The 24158-nt window shown below is 35.2% G+C and overlaps 2 long non-coding RNA genes across 4 annotated transcripts; one reads left to right on the top strand and one right to left on the bottom strand.

Annotated features, from left to right (window-relative positions):
- Positions 1–11761: 11761 nt before the first annotated feature.
- Positions 11762–22085, bottom strand: LOC145037820 (uncharacterized). 3 transcript variants are annotated; one of them, XR_013679020.1, is made up of 9 exons: positions 21670–22085; positions 21519–21597; positions 20229–20324; positions 19784–19857; positions 19390–19474; positions 19173–19273; positions 18825–18863; positions 18683–18722; positions 11762–11993 (listed from the first exon to the last, which is right to left on the bottom strand). It is a non-coding gene; the product is annotated as an uncharacterized LOC145037820 (long non-coding RNA). The 3 variants fall into 3 exon arrangements; XR_013679021.1 differs by having other exon boundaries at positions 19390–19466; XR_013679019.1 differs by having other exon boundaries at positions 19390–19857.
- Positions 15597–17301, top strand: LOC144998747 (uncharacterized). Its single transcript, XR_013660422.1, has 3 exons — positions 15597–16358; positions 16460–16578; positions 16755–17301. It is a non-coding gene; the product is annotated as an uncharacterized LOC144998747 (long non-coding RNA).
- Positions 22086–24158: the final 2073 nt, after the last annotated feature.

The raw sequence follows: 24158 nt of genomic DNA, 5'->3' as shown, positions 1-24158 counted from the left end.
ACATTCATTAGAGGCTAAAACGCCAAAACCAACTACCACATACATCTTTAACAATGTAACATATTAATTTTAAAGTAATCCCATATAAAAGCCTGGTAAAGAAAACAAGGTACGTTCTTATTCCTAACATTCCACATGTACGTTCCTTACTTTTGAAGGAATTTCACAACTCTACACTAGGAGGACATGCTGGAATACAAGCTATTATTCGTCGCATATCATCTTCTTTTTATTGGCCATAACTCAAGCAAGAAATTACCACATTCATTAATCAATGTTCCAGGTATCAAACCACCAAATACCCCACCCACAAACCTAATGGGTTTTAGCCATAAGAACTTTCCTATGTGCGCATGCAAAACCCTAATGCTTGGATCTAGGCTTTCTAATAAACATGCTTTTGAATCCAAGACTTCTAATGGCTAATTAGGTTAAATAACAATATTGAAACAGATCTAGAATCATACCTTTGAATTCCTTGTTGATCTTGTTTGTCTTGGAGCTTCTAGAGTCACAATTGTCACTCCTCTAATGGCTTACAAACACCAATAGCAAGCAAGATGATTTAGGAGAGAGGAGAGGGGAGAAATTCGACCAGAGGTTCCTTGCTTAAGGTTGTGTGTCGAATTCCCTCATCCATAGGGGCTATTTATACTATTAGACTCCTTAAGGGCTTCACCCTAAACCCTAATTGGATAATCTTCTCTTAAGGCTATCCAAATCCATTCCATAGATAACCCTATGGACGATTTGAGCTATCCTAAAGCTCTTAGAATCCATCCAAGGTGTATCCTAATGGATTTATAGTCTAAAGTTTAACTATCAAACAATTGACAGTTTATACCCTCTTATTTAATTAATCTCTTTAAGTCACCAAATTAATACCAATTAATTTATGACTTATATTAATCAAATAGCTAAATATTATTCCTTATAATATTTACTCTCTCTTAACAAATCATCCTTCAAGTTGCTATGGTGAAGGCAACCCAAAAGGACCATGCACCACCGAATATAGTTATAGCCTTAGACACTATTCCAACAGTCTCCCACTTGGATAAGTCTAGTAACTATACAAGTACAATACGATTTGCAATCGTAGCTCTCAAAGACGCTGTCAACTCTGATCTAATCAATCTTGTCCTTTAGATAAGGGATCGTACAGTCCTCTGTTAGATATCATGCTGACAATCCTATGGAATGGTTAGTCTAGCATTTAGATTTCTCGATCTCCGATTTATTTGACATAGAACTTAATCGAACACATCAATTCAGTTCTGACCGGGCCCAGCACATAAGTCAAATCAAATCATCGAGTGGCCAAGATATCTCTTCTACCCTCTTAGGATAAAATTTACAGATAAACTTTGACTTATATGCATTTACTTATTCATTAACCAACTATACACAACAATGCGTTTTATAACATCAAGTTACTGATGCATTTTCGCATTATCAATGCACAATCAATTAACAAATAATAAACCATATATCTAGGTTTTAAGACCATATGATATTATCGTCTTGCGATCACCTTTTTATATCATATTCCATAAGGTGATTCCAGCAAGTGCGGGTTTATTCCAATGCTCAAAACCAGTTCATAAGCACTCATGAATGTTGCAGCAACCCTTGCTATGTCTAACACCATTTAGACATTCTACACACCAATTCATGACAATCTTCATTCATACCTACTCCCAACATATGAATGATTGTGGACCATTTGAATAATTCGATTATTCCTAATAAACTCAATTATTCTGGAAGTCAAAACATGCAAAGTGAAACAATAGTTAAACAACTAACATGTGATAGTAACTTTACTCATAAATAAAACTCCTTTATTTAATCATCAAATGTTAATTACATTTATCTATTATACGTTTCTAATACTATCTAATCGATGCTAATATCATCCTTCAGCCCAATACTCCTAGCATGCTGCAAGTGCTTAACCCTACTCAGTCCCTTCGTAAGAGGATCTGCTGGGTTATCTTCTGATGATATTCTCTTCACTACGAGTTGTCCTTCTTCTACACGATGTCTAATGAAGTGATATTTTCTGTCGATATGTCGAGATCTACCATGATCCCTCGGTTCCTTGGTCAAGGCAACCGCACCTTCGTTATCACAGAAAATCTCCATGGGCTCCTTTATGGCCGGCACAACTCCAAGATCACCGATGAAGTTCTTCAGCCATATTGCCTCCTTCGACGCTTCGCTCACTGTGATGTACTCTGATTCGCACGTTGAATCAGCTACGGTTTCCTTCTTGGAACTTTTCCATGTCACTGCTCCTCCATTTAGGGTAAAGACCCAGCCCGACTGCGAACGGTAGTTGTCCCTTTCGGTCTGAAAGCTGGCGTCACTATACCCTCGCACCTTCAAGTCATCACTCCTTCCAAGGACTAAGAACCATTCTTTCGTCCTCCGAAGGTACTTAAGGATGTTTTTCACCGCAATCCAATGTGCTTTGCCAGGGTTCCCTTGATATCTGCTAACCATGCTCAAAGCGAAGGCTACATCAGGGCGAGTACAAGTCATAGCGTACATGATTGAGCCAACTGCGGAAGCGTATGGTACTCGGCTCATTTCTGCTATCTCAGCTTCGGTACTCGGACTTTGAGTCTTACTCAACTTGGCATTTCCTTGTATCGGTAGTTCTCCCTTATTTGAGTTTTCCATACTAAAACGTTTTAGTACCTTCTCCAAGTAAGTATTCTGACTAAGTCCAATTAGTTTCTTACTTCTTTCTCTTACTATCCTTATTCCCAAAATGTAAGAAGCCTCTCCGAGGTCCTTCATAGCGAAGCACTTCCCGAGCCAGGACTTAACCTCCTGCAGAGTCGGGATGTCGTTTTCTATGAGTAATATGTCAACGACATATAGAACGAGGAAGCTTACTATACTCCCACTGGCTTTGACATATACACAAGATTTGTCTTCGCTTCGTACAAATCCAAACTCTTTGACTTTCTCATCGAAGCAAAGATTCCATCTGCGAGACGCTTGCTTAAGTCCATAAATGGACTTCTCAAGCTTACACACTCTATTCGGATGCTTCGGGTCCACAAACCCCTCTGGCTGAGCCATGTAAACATCCTCAGCCCACTTTCCGTTAAGGAAAGCGGTCTTGACATCCATTTGCCAAATCTCATAATCATGAAATGCGGCAATTGCTAGCATCACTCTAATAGATTTAATCTTCGCAACTGGTGAGAAGGTCTCATCATAGTAAACTCCGGGAGTTTGAGTAAAGCCCTTCGCAACCAATCGCGCTTTATATGTGTGTACGTTCCCATCCACGTCGGTCTTCTTCTTGAAGATCCACTTGCACCCTACGGTCTTACGTTCGGGCACGTAATCAACCAAATTCCAAACTTGGTTATCGTACATGGATTAGATCTCGCTATCCATCGCCTCTTTCTATTTCGCAGACTCCGGGCCTACCATGGCTTCCTTATAGCTTTTAGGTTCATCAAGATTTACTAGTGTACCATCACTAATATACGTGTCCCCTTCGGTGGTAATATGAAAACCATAAAACTGGGGTTGAACTCTAACTCTATCGGAACGTCTAAGAGGTAAGGATTCGTCAATCGGTTCAACCGGAGTTTCCTCCTCGGGTTGAATGCCAGCGGTAGAGGTTCCTTCATCTATCGATTCTTGAATCTCTTCAAGTTCGATTTGCCTCCCACTGTCTCCTTGGCTTATGAGTTCTCGCTCTCGGAAAACTCCTCTCCTCGCAACAAAGATAACATTATCTTTCGGTCTATAGAAGAGATATCCAAAGGAAGTTTGCGGGTAGCCGATGAAAATATATCGCTCACTTCGAGGTTCAAGCTTGTCGTGAGTATCTCGTCTTACGAAAGCCTCGCAACCCCAAACCTTGATATGTGCCAACGAGGGAGCTTTCCCCGTCCACATCTCGTGAGGTGTTTTGGCAACCTTCTTAGTAGGGACTCGGTTAAGGATATGGGCGGCAGTCTCTAAGGCATACCCCCAAAAGAAGATAGGTAGTGAAGCACGACTCATCATAGAGCGAACCATATCCAATAAGGTTCGATTACGCCTTTCTGCCACACCATTCAACTGCGGTGTCCTAGGAGGCGTCAATTGCGAAACTATTCCACACTCCTTGAGATAATCGTGGAATTCAAGACTTAGGTACTCTCCTCCTCGATCGGATCGAAGCATCTTGATTTTCCTGCCCAATTGATTCTCCACTTCATTCTTGAACTCTTTGAACTTTTCAAAGGTTTCTGACTTTTGCTTGATTAAATAGATATACCCATATCTACTATAATCATCGGTAAAAGTCACATAGAAGCGGTTCCCATCCTTCGTGGTTGATCTAAAAGGTCCACATACATCGGTATGTATTAGGTCTAATAGTCCCTCACCCCTTTCACAAGTACTCGTGAAGGGTGACTTAGTCATCTTTCCAAGTAAACAAGACTCGCATGTGTCATCTTCCCTAAGGTCGAATGACTCCAACACTCCATCCTTTTGGAGTTGGGCTATGCGTTTCTTGTTGACATGTCCAAGACGACAATGCCACAAGGATGCTTTATCCATACTAGTGGAAGAATCAATATTCAAAACATCATTTCCTAAGTTATCAACAATCATAACAGTTTCATATATTCCATTACATGGTATAGCTTCAAAGTAAAAGACACCATTTAGATAAGCCAAAATAGAACCATTCTCATTATTAAAAGAAAATCTAAATCCTTGTCTATATAAACCATGAAATGAAATGATGTTTCTAGCCATTTCTGGCGAATAGCAACAATTGTTCAAATCTAAAACTAAACTATTCTTAAGCACTAAAGAATACACTCCAATCTTGGTCACAGGCGACGATCTTCTGTTCCCCATGATTAGATTGATCCTTCCTTGCTCCACATCCCTACTTCTTTTTAGTCCCTGCACATTAGAACAAATGTGATAACCACAACCGGTGTCAAGAACCCAAGAAATAGCATGATTAGAATCGTTAGATTTGATTGCATATATACCTGCGAAAGATGGCTTGATCTTTCCTTCCTTGATGGCTTGCAAGTAATCCGGGCAGCTTCTCTTCCAATGTCCTATCTTGTGGCAGTGGTGGCACTCTGCCTCCTTCGGGTTAGAGCAGGGCTTAGAGGGATCAACTTTGGTCCCACTAGAAGAGGAACCATCTCGGGCTTTCACCTTTCGATAGTTATTTGAAGAAGCTTTCCTCTTCTTTCCCTTCCCTTGACCAATAGCCAAGACAGGAGCAGCGGATGGATTGGGAGTTGGTGCAACAGACTTGTCCTTGAAATTGCTCTCAGCAACCCTCAAGAGACCTTGGAGTTTACTTAGAGTGACCTCCTCTTTGTTCATGTGGTAGGTCATCCTAAATTGATTATACATCGGAGGCAAAGAGTGAAGCACCATGTCGATCGCCAAGTCTTCGCCGAAGTCAACATTTAACTTGCGAAGGCGGTCGACATACCTTTGCATCTTTTGCAAGTGCACGGTAAGAGATTCTCCATGACCCATCTTAGCGGAAATCATGTTAGTGAAAATCTCGTAACGCTCTTGTCTCGCGTTTTGGTGGTATCTCTCCAACAAGTCTTGATGCATCTCGTATGGATACATGTCCTCGTAGGACTTTTGGAATTCGGAGTTCATGGTGGCGATCATGATGCAATGTACTTTCGTTGCATCTCGCTCATGAGTTTCAAAGGCGGTGATTTCGGCGGGAGTAGCAACTTCGGGGTTGATTTTCTCGAGCTTCTCATCGAGGACATACTCTTTATCCTCATAGCGAGCAATGGTGCGAATGTATCTTATCCATTCGCTAAAGTTCGTTCCATCGAAGGTGACCTTTTGGCAAAGGCTCATCAACGTGAAAGAACTAGCAGCAGCGTTGTTTGCGTTTGACATCTATAGAAAGGACAAAGATTGATTAGAATAAGAATCCCTAATTATCACCCAATAAGAAAAATTAGGGCTAGGATCCAACAATAACATTTACATACTAGAAAAGGGATGCCGTAATCTAACATGCAAATAAATTGAAGGTAAGTGAATGACGATTCACTAATTCTCCATCACAAAACTTAAACTATTAGTCCTAAGTGTTTTCGAGAATTCCTAGGTTCGGATGAGATTCATTGAACTATTCAATGGCATGTTTAAATCTCGATATGCCCCTCTTGTTTGTGACTGGGATGCCGAGGATCACAAAGCGGGTGTGAATTACCATGCAAATTCACATGGTGCCTTCATTGTAACGATCACCTATTCGATGTGCCGGTAAACCACACACGCTCCATCGAACTATGATGAACAATGAATCACCCTTTGCCACCTTCGCTTAGAACCAATTAGTGTGCCGGTAAACCACACACGCTCCACTAACATCTTAGCAAGGTGCAAAGTGTAATTTCATGGGATTGCATCAATTCACTTTTCCTAAAGTAACTAAGATTGGGATATTAAAAAAAAGTTTAGTTACTTCGTATTTCTTATTATACTTTTAATGAGAGGATGAGGTTGCCCTATCCTACCCGTTCGGCTAACGACCCTCCACCAATCAAGCAAGCGGTGGGTGTGATTGTACACCCATTAAGCCATTTTATAGGCCGCAACCTTATACCCACCTTATAGATCGGCTTCGTGAATGAGGCCTACTAGCGGTAAGACTAGCATTTAGTTATACATATATATATTATTCTAGTAATATCATATAAGTATAGGGCTGCATTTTAAACTTTTCAAAATCTAGGGTTTGAAATTTAAGTTGTCTAAATTAAAACTTTTAATCACAAATATAAATTTCAAAACTTTAGGGTAGGTTTTAAACATTTAAAACATGAAGGATCAAATAACAAATAATTCCAATTAACAATTAATATTCTAATTATCTTTATTTGATTTATCTTGATTTCTTTGAAGATAATTACCAAAATAATTAATCATTATCATATAAGGAAATTAAATATTTTATTGGATGATAAATATCTTTAATTAGATCAAGATAATAGTCATATTTATCGAAAAATTGGATTTACATTGATCTAATATGATAAAGGTAAGTTTCCATAAGATAATTATGAAAAAATCCCGAATCTAGCCATTCCTGACGCCTGGACTCGCCAAGTGCACAAGGGGACTCGCCGAGTCAGGCCTGCTCGACGAGTCCACCTTGGAACTCGCCGAGTCAGTGACTCAAAACCCAAAAAATCGAATTTTGCAGGTTTGTTTCAGTTATTCAAGCAACAATTTAAAGAAAACCAATCTAGGCTCTGATACCACTGATGGGTTTTAGCCATAAGAACTTTCCTATGTGCGCATGCAAAACCCTAATGCTTGGATCTAGGCTTTCTAATAAACATGCTTTTGAATCCAAGACTTCTAATGGCTAATTAGGTTAAATAACAATATTGAAACAGATCTAGAATCATACCTTTGAATTCCTTGTTGATCTTGTTTGTCTTGGAGCTTCTAGAGTCACAATTGTCACTCCTCTAATGGCTTACAAACACCAATAGCAAGCAAGATGATTTAGGAGAGAGGAGAGGGGAGAAATTCGACCAGAGGTTCCTTGCTTAAGGTTGTGTGTCGAATTCCCTCATCCATAGGGGCTATTTATACTATTAGACTCCTTAAGGGCTTCACCCTAAACCCTAATTGGATAATCTTCTCTTAAGGCTATCCAAATCCATTCCATAGATAACCCTATGGACGATTTGAGCTATCCTAAAGCTCTTAGAATCCGTCCAAGGTGTATCCTAATGGATTTATAGTCTAAAGTTTAACTATCAAACAATTGACAGTTTATACCCTCTTATTTAATTAATCTCTTTAAGTCACCAAATTAATACCAATTAATCTATGACTTATATTAATCAAATAGCTAAATATTATTCCTTATAATATTTACTCTCTCTTAACAAATCATCCTTCAAGTTGCTATGGTGAAGGCAACCCAAAAGGACCATGCACCACCGAATATAGTTATAGCCTTAGACACTATTCCAACAAAACCTTACGGCCTCCTCCAACCCCTCCCCATCCCAAATAAACCTTGGAACGACCTTACAATGGACTTCATTACCTAACTTCCACCCTCCAATAGCAAAACGACCATATGAGTCATTGTTGACCGACTCACAAAATTTTCCCATTTCCTAGCCCTCCCCACCCACTTCACGGCTCACTCCTTAGCCACGATCTATCTACGAGATATCTATCGCCTCCACAAGCTACCCAAATCCATTACATCAGATAGAGACCCCATGTTCTTAAACCATTTTTGGACCCAACTGTTCAAACAATTAGGCACAAAGCTCCGACATTGAAGTGCCTACCACCCTCAAACGGATGGCCAATCGGAGGTCGTCAACCGTTGCGTCGAGTTGTACCTTCGATCCTTCGTTCATGATGAACCCCGTCATGACATCGTTACTTATACTTAGCAGAATTTTGGTACAACACTAGCTTTCATTCATCTACCCACATGACTCCATTCAAAGCTATGTACGGACGCGAAGCGACTACCATTCACGACTATACCCCAGGCTCCAACACTACAGCTTCCATTGATGCCTCTCTCATGGAACATCAACGTCTCATTGAACTTCTCAAAACAAACCTTTCACAAGCCCAAGACCGGATGACTAAACAGGCCAACAAGAAACGGATGGACAAACAATTTCAGGTGGGTGATCTAGTTTATCTTCGCCTCCATAATTACCGACAACATTCAGTAGCAGCAAGAGAAAGTCAAAAGCTTTCTAAAAGGTTCTTCGGCCCTTCCAAAATTCTCAAACGAATTGGGCCAGTCACGTACCGACTACAACTACCACCCATGTCACGAGTCCACCCCGTCTTTCATGTATCTCTCCTCGAACAGAGCCATGATCAAACAATAGCGACATAATTCCACAGTGAATGGCTATCAGATTTAACAAATGACATTTCAGTTCCAGAGCAGGTCCTCCAACACCGCCAAATAGATCCACAAACCAACCAAATGCTCATCCAATGGAACACCAAGATCCATCTGAAGCAACATGGGAAGATTCAAGAGAATTTAAACTTTGGTTTCCAGATTTCATTACCGGACTTGAGGACAAGCCCGATTTCAAGGAAGGGAGTATTGATGCGATCCACCCTAATCAGGAAACCCAACCAACAGCAGCCCAAGAACATAATCGACCCAAAAGAATTATCAGAAGACCCAGTCGATTCCAAGACTGAAGAACTGGTCAATCAGTGGCCATTAGTACCATTTCCCTTTTAAGTCTGCATGCATTTCTCCATGATACAAAGAACTACCCATGTTCCCTGAATAAGTTACACGTTTCCATATTCAGTAGAATTAGGATTGAAGTATTGTTGCATTAGTATTTATAGGATTGTAATTTGTTATTAAGGAAGATATCAGGAAATTGCTCCAATACATGCTTCTTACTCTTGTTTCTTGGGAGAGTAACCATCCCAAACAATGTTATATCACATAATATAAGATACAAGAATTAGAAACCACAGGAATTGCTGTAAATATATTGTGTTCATAAAAGAGCATGATAATTTGTTGAAGGAGAAGCCCTCACACAACTATATTTGCAAGACCAACAATTCTAACAATCAAATCAAGATATTCCCCATGAGATCTCATCTTGTCCAAACAACTCTCTAGCTTTTTTTAGAGCAACAAACGCACACACCAATTAATTCTGCCTCCAATTCTACACCTTTTGTCCAACATGGGACTTGAATCCTTGACGATGTAGGGGGCGGCTGTTGAACACGACTCTTTATGTGGGAAGCAACAAGACTTTTATTAAGACGCTTAAGAAGATCTTACACTTTGTGAGACTACTATACACTTTGATTTCTTTGAGGCTTTCTTGGATACTTAGATGTTGGATTGATTTAGAGCAAATGAGCTCCACACCTATTTATAGGTGTTTCCACCTCCTTATAGGAAGTTTCTAGATCTACATACATTCATGACTATTCTAGAACTATCTACCATATTCTATATCAATCACAAGCTTTTATATGTTTCTAGAATGTTCTATAATGTCCTAGATAAGTATAGACATTCTTGTGCCTTCCATAGTGTTCTAGAATGTTCCATAGCCTCCCAGGGTCTTCCATCTTGTTCTAGAGTATTCTAGAATCTTGTGGCATCTTCTAGACTTCTCCATAGTATTCCATAATGTTCTAGAATCTTCCAGATCATTCTAGAACATGCTAACTTCTTCTAGACAATAACATGATTCTATCGGGCTAGTGATGACCTTCAACAGCGGCATCTTTCCAACACACTAAGAGGCTACAAGCCTTTGGCAAGCTAATACCAAAACCTGAAAATTTCTAGTCCAACAGAAAATTGGCAAGCTAGCATGAAATATCACCTTCCCAAAATACAGAACTAAGGAACATCAATACAATACGCTGGTTGTTTTCTTGATGTTTAATCAGCCTTTTTTTTCGTTTTAGAAATAGGAGACATATGAAGGAGAGAGTGTAAATGTGTAATTGCTCCCTTTTTGCAATATAGGTAGCATCAGTACATCTTATCCATCTATTGATAACATGCAGCATCGTATTATATGATGGAAATATATATAAGAAAAACAAAATTCCAAAACAAGAATAAACATGAGAAAAGCAGAATTATAAACCAAGGTATCCAATTCTGGTTGCCAACCCTGTATACGCCATGTATCTGATTTCTTACCAGAGGAGACCTTCATATCTACTGAATACAACACAAGAGAGGGAGCACATTTACATCCCTAAATTACATTAATTTCCCAAAACGTGTAAAAACATCACATGAATATGTAATTTCCTGAATCTTTTGACTTCAAATCTTTTTAAATACATCACGTGAATTTATAATATCCCCAAATTTCTTACTAAAAGAAACCATCTTAGAAGCAAAAAGAAAAGAGTTGGTCATAGCTAGGTTTGGTTTGATCATGTAACATAATTTTGTTTAATTTCGACACATTTTGGTGATTTGTTTGTTTCGAGTTCACCGTTCATTTTTCTAACATGATATTGGTGAGTAACATCACAACCAGTTAATACATAATGTGTAATTTTTAAAATATAAAAATAGACTTTATATTAATTAAAAATAGGTTGAAAAGTTTCAATGTTTTAACAAAATGATCAAAATTCCTGACACTACTAGAAACATGGGTTTTAGAGATGGACGAATTTGTCACTATTCCGTCGCTAAATGTTGTTTGCGTTGGATTAGCAACAAACATACATAGCAAAATTAAGTGTGGCTAATTACCTGGCGAGGGTTTTAGTGACGGATCAGTTCATCCTTGCGATAAATTTAGCGACGGAGTATCCGTCGCAAAATGGTCCCTTAATACAATTATTTAGGACAATCGTGACAAATTTGATAACAATATTCCATTGATGTTCTGTTGCAATCTTCATATCCTTTTTTTTAATCCGTCTCTAATCCCTAGCAAATCTCATATATTATTTTTAATTTTTCTGTAGCTAATCCCTAGCAAACTTCATAAATGATTATTTTATTTTCCGTCGTAGATCCCTAGCAAATTTCAGATATGAATTTTTTTTCGTTGCTGATCCCTCACAAATATATAAAATCAGATTTTATTGTTATTATTGTTTTTAATATGAATCTAATAAAAGATATAAAAAACATCAACTAATAATACAATCCTAAAGCAAACATTTAATAATAAAAAATATATATATTATAAAACCGAAAACCAAACATTAACATTACAATGCCAAAAACTATCAAATCATCCAAAAACATAGATATCAATGTTTACCAAATCGTCCAAAAACAACAAATATTAAAATTTACCAAACCATCCAAAAAGCTCAATATCATAACATAAAATTTTTCCTCACGCATTTTTTGATGTTTGGTTTCCATTTTTTGCAACCTTAGCATCCATCTACCCACACATCTCTTCTCGTATACGTTCATACACAACCTACAGTTAAAACATGGATATAAGATTATATAATCTGGTATTTTGGTAAGTACAATGCCAAAGTAAGAAATTTTTATAAAGTACAATGGTATGATAGGAAAATTTACAACATGGTAGATTTTGTAAGTACAATGTCATAATAGAATTTTTTTATAAAATACAATGTTATTGTACTAGCTGTTCCTTTCAAAAAAACTCACTGATCAGACACAACACATGCAGATCATAATATTCTTCCTTTCTTGAAAAACAATGTACTTTTTAGACAATATATTTAAAAAAAGAATAACATTATGGGATGACACCCACATTAGAGTTTGTACTTTCAAATATAAGATATTGTACCTTCTATTCAATTATCATGCATATAAAATTTTTATAATTCAGTTTCTACATATAATATAAAAAATTCCTATTAACTAACTAATTAAATTAAAGACTGAATGAATTTTCTGACATATATTAGCAGTGGTTCACATAAAAAAAAAATAGAAAGATGAATGAATATAAAAATTAAACTAGGACAATGAAGTATCCAAAACTTTTTGATTCTAGAATTCGAAATACCTTAACTTTACACTAGTACAAAAATGACCTACGGTCACACTTGTGTTGAAAGAGCCCTGCCACACACATAATTATTTCAGTGGCTAAATTTCACTAATCAAATTTTAGCCTAGATTTAGCTACACATTTTATTGATTCATGTGACCATTGTATAATATCTCAAAACATTTAGCCACACTTTAAGAAAAAAAATGTGATATTTACTAGCCACGGTAAAAAAACTATGGCCAAATGTAACCAACTGTCATGGTATTTGTTTGATATTTTGGATATTTTTATGATTGTTTTTATATGACACAATAGATACATATATGGTTACATGAAACAATTGTTTATGTGTCCAAATCATAGAGTTGAATTAGCCACATGAATTTGATGTGGCTAAAAGATAAAAAATATGGCCACATAAATTACTTTGTGTGACCAAATGGTAGTATTTATAAACCACGTAGAAAAAGAAACAAAACTTGTAAGTATAAATATTTTACGGTGACGCTTTAAGTTTTATGTGTGTCTAAAGGTAAACAATGGACATGCTAAAAGAAAAACATATGACCATTGGTAGTTTGTGGTCACAATCTAATTACTTATGTGTGTCAAAAAGTAAAAAATACTAATGATAAAGGGAAAACATGTGAATTTAACTAATTTATGATCACGTTATAGGATAAAGAAACGTACGACTAAAATTATTTTATGGTCACAATTTAAGTTTTTTCTGTGTGTCTAAATGTAAATAATTGTCACGCTAAAACAAAATGAATGTATGACTATTACTAGTGCATGGTCACGATTTCATTGATTATGTGTGTTAAAAAGTAAACAATATTAATGATAAAAGGAAAAATATTTGACTATAAGTAATTTATGGTCATAGTTTAAGATATAAAAAATGTATGACTATAAATATTTTATGGTCACAATTTAAGAAAAAAAAACCTTGGACAGAGGGATTGAGCGGTTGATGCACAAAAAATGAACTAGATAGCAATGGGAGGTGACCTAGTGTTTTAACGGAGGACATTGAGTGCACAAAAAGACTAAACGTGATGGTAACGGAGGGATTTCCAACTTACTTTTGGGTATATATTTTGGAGAGTAAATTTAGGAAAAATAAAATTTGTATTATGGAGGGAAATAAATTTATTTGTGGGAAATAAACTTTTTTAAAGGGAGAGAAATATAAATTTATTTGTGGGAAATGAAAATTTTCATATTAAGAGGGAGTAAGTTATTTTAGGAGAAATTGAAACTATTAGGTTGCGTTTAGTTACAGAAAAACAATTTTCATTTTTTGTTTTTCGTTTTCCGTTTTTAGTTTTCATTAAAAATTTAGAAAACGTGTTTGGTTAAAATTTGTTCATTTTTCATTTTCATTTTAAAAAAATTAGAAAACATGTTTAGATGTGTATTTTTCTATCAGATTTCATTTTTAGAAAATGGTAGTGGTGGTAGGGTGGTGGTGGCGGCGGCAATTGTGGCAGTGGTGGTGATGGCGGCGGCGGCGGTGGTGGTGATAGGGTAGTGGTGGTGGTGATAGTGATGGTAGGTCGGTGATTGTGGTAGTGGTGTTGGGTGTGTGTGTGTGTGTTTGTGTGTGTGTTTGTGGTGTGGGGGTGGAGGTCGAGGTGGAGGTGGGGGTTGTGATAGGGTAGTGGTGGTGGTGATAGTAATGGCAGTGATGGTGACAAAGACGTAAGAAGTGCTGATGATTGTGATAAAAGGCGGAGGTGTCCGTGTGTACTGGGTGATACGATGAAATATATTATTAGGTTCTCTATTGATTTTAAAGATTGTACAAAATGGTCCATGTAGTTTAGTATTTTAAAAAAAACAACAACAAAAAGGACAAATAGGTAGAAACTAAATAGTGGTAATTTGATTGTTTTGCAATACTTAACGTCTTATTCTTAATAATGTTTGCTAAAAGGGTAGAACAATGCTTAGGGCTTATGGTTTATGTTTAGGACTTAAGGCTTATGGTTTATCGCTTTTGGATTATATCATATTGCTTACTCTATATGCTATATGTTTAGAGTGTATATCTTTAGGCTTAAGGGAGTATGGCTTGAGGTTTATGGTTTAAGGCTTAGAGCTTAGGGGTTAGAGCTTATGGTTTAAGTCATTGTGGTTTGGGATTATGGTTATGTCATATGTCTTATGGATTAAAGCTTAAGGGTTATGAACTATTACTTATGGCTTATTGCTATGGTTTATGCGTTATGGCTTATTGGAGTATGGCTTATGATTTATGACTTATGGCTTATGGAGTAGGGATTTAAGCTTAGGTCTAGAGCTTATGACTTATGGCTTAAAGTTAAGGTCTAGAGCTTATGGATTATATCATTTGTTTTTTTGATTATGGCTTATGGGTTAAGGTTAGAGCTCACGACTTATGGCTTAATGCTTATGCTTAGAGCTTAGTGTTTAAGGTTTAGGGTTTATGGTTCGGGGTTGAAGGCAGTAACAGACTTATTTAATGCTCGGGGGATCCCGAGCCATTACTCCAATTCATCCCCATAGTGTTTTTTATACATTAGGTGCAACGTCTTCGAAATATGAGTGCCACTATTATTTTTGTTGGCGCCACCTCTATTCAAACGTTTTGCTGCTTGTGCCACTCCGCCACTGATTGAGGGCTTAAGGCTTAAGGCTTGTGGCTTATAGTATATAACTTATGGCTTAAGGCTAATGGCTTATGACATATTACTAATGACTTCAAGTTTAATACATATGCATTTGATGCATGACTTACATACACATGCATACATACACATATGTAGTAAATAATAATTATTATCATAATTTTGAAAATTAATAATAATAAAGATATTAAATAGTAATAATTATCATGATATTTTTAATTATTAAAATTATAACTATAATAGTAATGTTAATAAATTATTAAAATCAATTAAATAGCAATGACAATATTAATTTTACATAGGAAAAAATATTAAGATTTCAATTTACTTTAAAGTTCCCTCCATCGTGGTCAAAAAATTTGAGTTCTCCCCCACCCAATTTTGACCTAGCTAGGTTTTCCCCCTTCTAAATCGACACTTGATTAATACTTCAAGGCTTCAAGCCTCCAACCTATCTGCTTCGTCTTCTTTTCTTCATAGTTCGGGAACGATCCAACACATTGTAACTTCGAGATCAACCCCATGACGATCTTCATCAAATCCGACAACGATCCAGCGAACTACAGTCCCGTCGTCGTCGTATTTACCCTCTCCTTCTATATTACGTTTACGACCACGACGTACAACCACCACGGCGCACCTCCAACGAACCACCACTGAACAACCTCCACCATCTGTGTAGATGCCACCAGTCATCTCTAAAGTCGACGTTTCAAATGATCTTCGTCTCTTGCATCTCTATGATTGTTATGTCTCTGAGACTCTGACTACTTTTGATTCACTTAATTTGTGACTCTCAATCTCTAGATCTGTTAATAACCACCACTTTTTTAACTCAGTGCCCAATCCAACACAACTCTTATTATAAACTAATGATGATGATGGTAGTTGAGTCAATTGCGAATTAGGAGGCGATCAGTTATGGTTGAGATGAATGTAACAGTACATGTTCTATACTTTTGAATAGAAACTTTGATTAATAGTAGTGGGCTAGTGGCCTTTCCTTTCATCGAAAACTTGGTTTGCTCCACATTGCTTTTAATCACATGTTATTTGTTCTGTTTCAACTATTATCAATAGAAATCATGCTCACATTGTTGTTAATTTTTTTACAGGTTAAAAACCACACTTCGATTTGCACGCGACATGAGCTGTAATAAAAAAAAAACTTTTTGTGAACTAATTTAGTGTTGACTTATCTGATGCATTTGACAAATTGGATGAGTTGATTGAAGTTTTTATGGTTGATTGCAGAGTAAGTGGTTTATTCTTGTAACCTATGGTAGATTCATTTCTGAGAAATGTTGATCTAGCATTCTTGGATGTAATCTCTTATCTTGAACGCCTTTGCACTCATCTCTTGTCTCACTCAGGTACTCTTCCTCTCGTCCCTGTTTAATGGTGCTTTTTTTCTTTAATCGATTCATTTTATTATTTTTCCTTGTAGTTGAAATTTTATGTATATTAGAAATGTCATGGATCTCTTATTATAATATGATATTGTTTTACTCATTGATTTACGACATTAGTGACTATATTTGTCTTGCAGATTGACGAATGGCAGATTCATATGTTTTCATGGTAACACTTGTAATATAAAAGATCACAGAAGAGTATCCGGATAGAATGGTGATGAACTTATATGTACTTTGCTAGAATTGTTAAACATATAATGTTTCTTATTTTCTTTTTGCATACAATGAAGTAATTTTATTTCTTTGGAATGTTAAGTTCATACAAGCCATCAGGTAATTAGATTTATACAAGTCACTCATCAACGGGAAACATTAATGGGCAAGTGATCCTCACGGTAATCTTCAATTCAATACGGCTGTTAATTAGTATTTTTTTTTTTTGGTTTTTATGCTTTATCTAGCAGATTTGCTGGTTTATTAAACAATAGAATTTTGATGTTATTCTTTTTGTGAACCTGATGTAAATCCTAATTTAGGTTTTGCTGATTTGCCAAATAAATATTGTTGGAATGATTCAAGAACCGTTGAATGCTTTATTTTTATTGTTATTGTTATTTTTGTATTGACTAGTAACTTAGTTTTTATTTATTTATTTATTTAAACTGAATATTTTTTTGGTCGTATCTTTTAAAGGATATGTACATTCGATTTGTATTTTGTATACGACTAGTTATATTTTATGGATTGTGTGTCAATGCATCGATAGCTATGAATTTATTGGTTCGAGACGTCCAAATTATAATCAATAAGCACATAGAAAAACTATTGGTGTCCAAAGAATAATAAATCTTATGGCTATTATGAATTTGTGTTGTTAAATACTAGACCAAACGGATGATTATCATAAGCTAGTGTGTATACAATTATTTTATGGTCATGTTTTAGATATACATAAGCTAGTGTGTTAAAATCATAATAACCCGTTACCTATTTGTACCTTTATGTAACTATAGGTTCTATAATAGTCACAACTATGAAAAGATCATCTGACTATCAGATATTTACAACTATGGTTGAAGTAGTTGTATGTCAATAGTCACACTTAACAATTTTTAAGTGTCCAATTGATAAAATAGGTCATACTTAAACCAAATTGTTGTAGTCATCAAGTTAATATATAGACATTTTTGTGTCTATAAATCAATTACAATCACATTTTAATTGATTTTCTATGTCGAAAAGATATAAAATAGTCACACTTACAATTTTTTATATATCTAAATGATAGTAACGATCATGATAAATAATATGTATGTGGCTGTAAGTTATATGATAACCATAGTTACAGAAAATTATGTGACTTTAAATACTTTTGGTCATGTTTCACTTAATTGTGTCTCTAAACGATAGACAATAGTCATAATAAACAATTTTTTGTGACAAAATATTATCAAAACGCCACAGTGAAAAAAAATATGTAGCTATTAGATGAACATGGTCATGCTTCGGTTAGTTGTCTGTCTCTAAAAGATAGTCAATAGTCATAATAAACAATTTTTTGTGTGACAAATTATTAACAAAACGTCACATTAAAAAAAACTCATGAGAAATTCAGTGAAATACGGTCACTACAATAAATAAAATGTGTGACTAGAAAGGGCTTATGGACACAAAATTGGATAAAAAGATTGATTACAACAACAAAAATATGTACCCTACAACCACACTTTAATGTTACGGTCACAGTTTTTCATATGATACAACCACTAAATTTGAAAGTGGTTGTATGATGCCTAAAATGACACGAACTTCGGTGACACTTTCGATGAAAAAAAAAGGTATGGCTATAGGTATATGGTCACGTTTTTTTTGGTGTGACCATAACTCATTTTTGTACTAGTGTTAGCTGCCTTTAGCTTAATGTACTATTGAGTAGACTTGTTATTGTGCAACAGGTTTATCATCGTAATTTCACACGTTTTTCTTATTAACACAATTGTACTTTCAAAATACAATTCAAAAAATACAGACAGAATAGAGCAAAAAAAAAAAAAAAACGAACCATTGTTGGAGTAGCAACATGATAATTTGGCTGAGATTTCCTGTAACAAAAGGTTGTTGTAAAAAATAATGCAAAAAATATTGGAACAACATAAGTTGAGACTTGAGAGAAGTTAAAAAAAAAAAATCAAATTTAGAATCACCTGCAACAAATCAGAAGCAAATGGCCTCATCTTAGGTTCCTGAAATATAACCAACTTAGTGTATCTGGAAACAAGGTGATAAAACAAAGACCAAAATACCCCCATTATATGGATTGGAATAAATAAATATAAAGGCATGCTTCCTTTGTGGATTCTAGCCGATTTAGTATCTAAGATTCTAATGCAATGGTGTGTTTGTGTTAAGTTCTATGAATTTCAACATTCCTAGAGGGTGGTGAAAGGAATTTGATTCTATTCTTTCTTTTTTTAGTAAAAGACCAAAATACCCTCATTATACGGATTGAAATAAATGAAAAATTAAAATGATTAGATGTATCATGTATGTACTTGTGTAAGCATTTGAGAAGTAAATCTTGTGCCTCGAAAGAAAGATTGTCAGGAATAGGTGGATGAGACTTTGTAGTGCCAGTATAAAACAAAGCTGTAACCTGAAATGAAGATAAAATAATATTAAATGATGTGAAACAATGATCAAAGTTTAAAACATAAGTATTGAAATCAAAGACACATTCTAAAGAAAAAGTAGTTTGAAATTGAATAGTACCTCTTGTTGATGTTGTTGGCTCCAAGGAGGCTTTCTTGTAGCCATCTCAATTATCGTACACCCAACACTCCATATGTCTGCAGAGCTAAAAAATGATAAAAAGAAAAAGAAAAAAAAAAGAGAGAACTAGTATCCAAATAATTCGTTTCTCAACACCCTTTTGGATGAATAGAAAATCTATGAGTTGTAACATAGTATTTACTTACATTAACTATTGCAACTCAATACCAACAAGAAATACATGGAAAGTGTTGCAAGATATGAACTTTTTGAGTTAACAGATGTATCAAGATTCAATAGTAGAAACCCATTGTTTAAGTTCAGGTGTATATTGTAACTTTCAATGAAAACACAAGAAATCAGGTGTAAAAATGATTGATATAAATGTACTTACAAGCTATGATCAGTCTAAAGTTAGTATAACTTCAGTAGCCATCTAATATGGTGCTCCCTTGATTGAATTGGCAACTGTTGCAGATAGAAGAAAATAGAGGAGAACAGATGAGTTTTCCATGGCCATTTCTATTTTCCAATGATGGGGGTATTTAAGTCTTTTTGAAAATCATGTAGGATATTGCTGCTTTTTAGAATCAACAACCATTAACTGCAAGGGAATATGCATTGAGTATAATTATTCCAGCATCCAAAGTTATGATTGACTAAGAAACACATGTTTTTTAGTGGAATAATACTTTTTTTTGTCCAGAAGAAGCTTTTGTGTTTCCAGGATGATGATAGAACTTAGCAACCTAAAATTGTCTTAAAAATGGCAAACCTCAAAAGAATAGAATCCTCAACTCCATTCCAATGAATAACAATGGAATCTATAAACAATTTACCTTCTATGCACTTTGATATTCTTATATATGTTATGTATGTAAGGAACGAAATGTCAGCCAACACAATAGCTACTTTAGACCCTGGAGTAAAAAGCCCTGAAATTGAGAACCACAACTTAAAATTACCATCATACCCCTCTAACCATAGGCCAAAATAAAAATGTTATACCCCATGTACCCCATAAAAAATCACAAACATTTCCTTTTTGACAACTCTCAAAGTTCAATTTTACGGATTTACCTACACATGGGTCAAGTTTTGTTTTTGATGAAGGTATTTAAATCATTTTGCAATTTTCATGGGATAGATAAAAATGTGTTCAAAACTATCATGCCCTACTCTTTCAAATCCAAGAAATCATTTTTTGGTCAACTACAACAAGTTATTTTGAATCATTATGAAGGTTAACGTTGAAAACTACCTTTACAATTAAAAACCACACCTAATAATCTTTAGATTGATCGATAATCAAATTTTAATCATACTTTGAATGTCAAATTGGTATCCCAAACACTCAAACTAAAAATGGGACATAAATTAGACAAAAACGAATAGGTAAATAGGATATCTTTGAGATTAGCTTCCAAGTTAGACAACCTTAATAACAGAGAATTGTCAAAATATGGTTGAAATATAAAATAACCCTTCCCGAGTCTCAATCTTAGGGGATACTTCCACATGGTAATAAATGAGATTATAGCAAATCATATTGAGCCTTTTATTGAATAAACTATGTAGATTTTTCTACATCTACAAAGTATAGTTGACAGATTAGATTATTAAGCATGTATTTGGTTGTGATGGAGGACCTCTGGTTACAAATGGTGCAAGTTTAGTTCCTCTTGTTAGCATAGATGTTTGGGAGCATGCATACTGTTTACAGGTATGTATATCTTAGGTAGTGAATAATACTATTTACATGTATGTTCCACTTAAATGATCAATTGATCCTATAGTTAAATGTTTGAATGTATTAATTACATGATGCAACTACCTTGTGAAGAAGCATACATAGATGGCGACAAAGAGATAATTAGCAATTGATGTCATACCTAGGGTACCAAAGTAAGGAAACAACTCTAGGTTTTAGAAATTAACTTGTTGATAAAGAAGAAGGCCTTTCATATGGCTATGATTCAAGGTGATTTGTACAAGTAATGCTCATATTTGAGATGGATGATGATTGAAAAAGAAAAGAAAGGGGTAATTATACCTAAAGTAATATTTTCTACATTTGAACTAAACCTAACCTAATATACAAATAGAGCAAAGAAATTCAAGAGATTTACCTGAATTGGAAAATTAACGAATACTGATTTTAGATTTGCTTGATTTTATGGTCGGTGTGGCGGTTACCGGAATTGGAAGCTGCAATGGTGAGTGGTGGCGTCATTTGAACGGAGAGGATGAAATTAGGTTAATAGAGAGGATGAAACTTACTCCAAAGTGATGAAATAATTTTAGGAGGGAAGGAAACGTAAACCAATTTCGTGAAACTTGAATCAAGTTGCGCCAATTTCAACGACAGATCGGCGATAGAAAACACAAAACGCACGTACCCCAATATAGCTTCCATCGGCGTTTCTCGCAAAAAGCGTTCCACGATGGCAAAAATCGACAATTTTTCTATCCATCGTTGAAGCCCTCGCTAGGCTTCATCTTCGATGGATCAACGAGGGACGGGGGTGCGTCGATAAACAATTGCGAGATCCGTAGATGATCCCTCGCTAAATCCTCGTTAATATTCTATATGTTAAATACATGTTGAATAAATAAAATAATTGTCTAAAACATCGTAGATCCGTCGCAAAACCCTTGCTATAAACCTAATTTTTGCTAGAGAATTTATCTGTAGCAAAATCCGTCGCTGAAACTCAAGTTTCTAGTAGTGTTGATAACGAGGTTATAAATCCAAATCATTGTACATGGTTCAATTTAAGACTCACTCTTATGTTGAACTCCAAAAGTAAATATTATTAACTGGTCTTTTACCAAGGGCATGTGTTAGATATTCTAAAAAAAAGTGTTTACTTTTTTTAATTAGTTCAAACATAATATCAACCCTTTGTTACATAATCAAGATCTAAATCACACAAGCTCAACAAAACATACACCAGGCTAGAACACGAAAAAAAAAAAAAAAAAAAAAAAAAAAACTTACAGGATGGGCAAAAGTGTCATTACCTAGTTGAAGCCTAAAAGCAGGACGACGAAACACAAAAACCAACAACCAAATTTCAAGATAATGACTACGAACAGTAACAGGGACACGCAACCATAAGTTAACTTCCTACACTGTAGCAATAAATGAATCCAACAAGAAGTCTTATCTATTTTTTCTTGTTAAAATCCCTAATCATATGAAAGCTATATAACGATAAGGCACACTGCATATAAGCAGTTTTATGATTCATAAAGAATCAAGGGAATGAACAGGAGAGTAAACTCCACCAAAGTACGAATCTTAAGCCACTTTTGTTAACAAATAACAGGAACAATGTTTAAAGCATTTTCCAAACTATGAAACACAAAATAGATGGTTAAGATAATCTGACAGAATCAATAAAACTGGGTTTAAAACATTGCTTTAAACAAAAGCCAAGAAATTTAGCAGACAATGATGTGCTCATTAGCTTCTCTTCAAGATCATCTATGGCGTTTTATTCCCATGACCCATCATATTCAAATTGCTTAGCTGACAGACAAAGAAAGAATAGTGTGAGGGAAACCGGTATTTACAATATAGAGAGAAAGCACAAAGAGAAGTTAATTCCAAATACATTGTTACAGTAAACAAGCCCTAGGTGAGCACAATTCTGTATTAACAAAACTACATGACCAAAAGGACCCGTTTGTTATGAATGACAAGGCACAACAAAACAAATTTTAATATTTTGTTCCATTCAAAAAGGTTGAACATTGTGCAACAGGGACTCTCTCTGGATTTCTCATATGTGCAAAAGACTGTCATGCCCTCCTCATCCTCATCATGAAAATAATTCTAGAAAGCTTCTTGAGTCCACAGTCACGTCCCTTCAAAGAAATGCAGCGCAAAGAGAAAAGTTGATATGCAAAGTTGCTGTAACATAATAACGCAATTTTGCTGTAAGGAAAAATTGGTATAACACGGTTGTTGTAAGGCAATATTGCTGTAAGAGGTCGTTAATGTTGGAAACAGTTATGACTTCACAACTGCAAATAACCTCTTAAAACCATAATTTTCGTCATCCTTATCAATTTTCTTGATTTTTTGGGATATATATATATATATATATATATATATATATATATATATATATATATATATATATATATATATATATATATATATATATATATATATATATATTATGTATTCCATACTTTGACATTTACGAATGTGAGAACAACTCGAAAGTATGATTCTAATGAATGCTTTATATCTTGTGGCTAGGAAACATAGAATTTTGTTATTAGATTATCTTGCAAAAATATTTGTGGATCCCAAACATAGGCAGTAAATAGTTTTCAAGTAAAGTGATATCTCAATAACTATCCAAGAAAATTCCTTCTTTTAATCGACAACAAATTTTTCGAGAATTTACCCACCACCAACATCTCGGATCAATAAACATGTCTGGGAGGTAATCCTAGTGTCATATTGATTTCAACATGCCCAACAAAACCTCCACCATGTATTTTTCTAATAAGTAATTCCAGAAGAATTTGTTCCCTTTTCTCTTCGATTAAGAGAACTGCTTTGGAGTGTGAAGATCTGTTCACAAGCAATGCTTCACCAACAAAACTTTCGGTGTAAACCGATTCAAGCTCCTTTTGCTAACCTTCTAGCACCAAAGAACCTTTATTATCCGTAGTTCCATGTAACTCGATGGCTTGGCTGTTTGGGCATTGAGATTGGCGATATCCTTATCCCTTGCACTTGGAACACT

This window comes from Lactuca saligna, chromosome 1 (genome assembly GCF_052625555.1).
Source record: "Lactuca saligna cultivar CGN05327 chromosome 1, ASM5262555v1, whole genome shotgun sequence".
NCBI classification, from domain to species: domain Eukaryota; kingdom Viridiplantae; phylum Streptophyta; class Magnoliopsida; order Asterales; family Asteraceae; genus Lactuca; species Lactuca saligna.
This window is presented reverse-complemented; position numbering and strand designations above follow the sequence as displayed.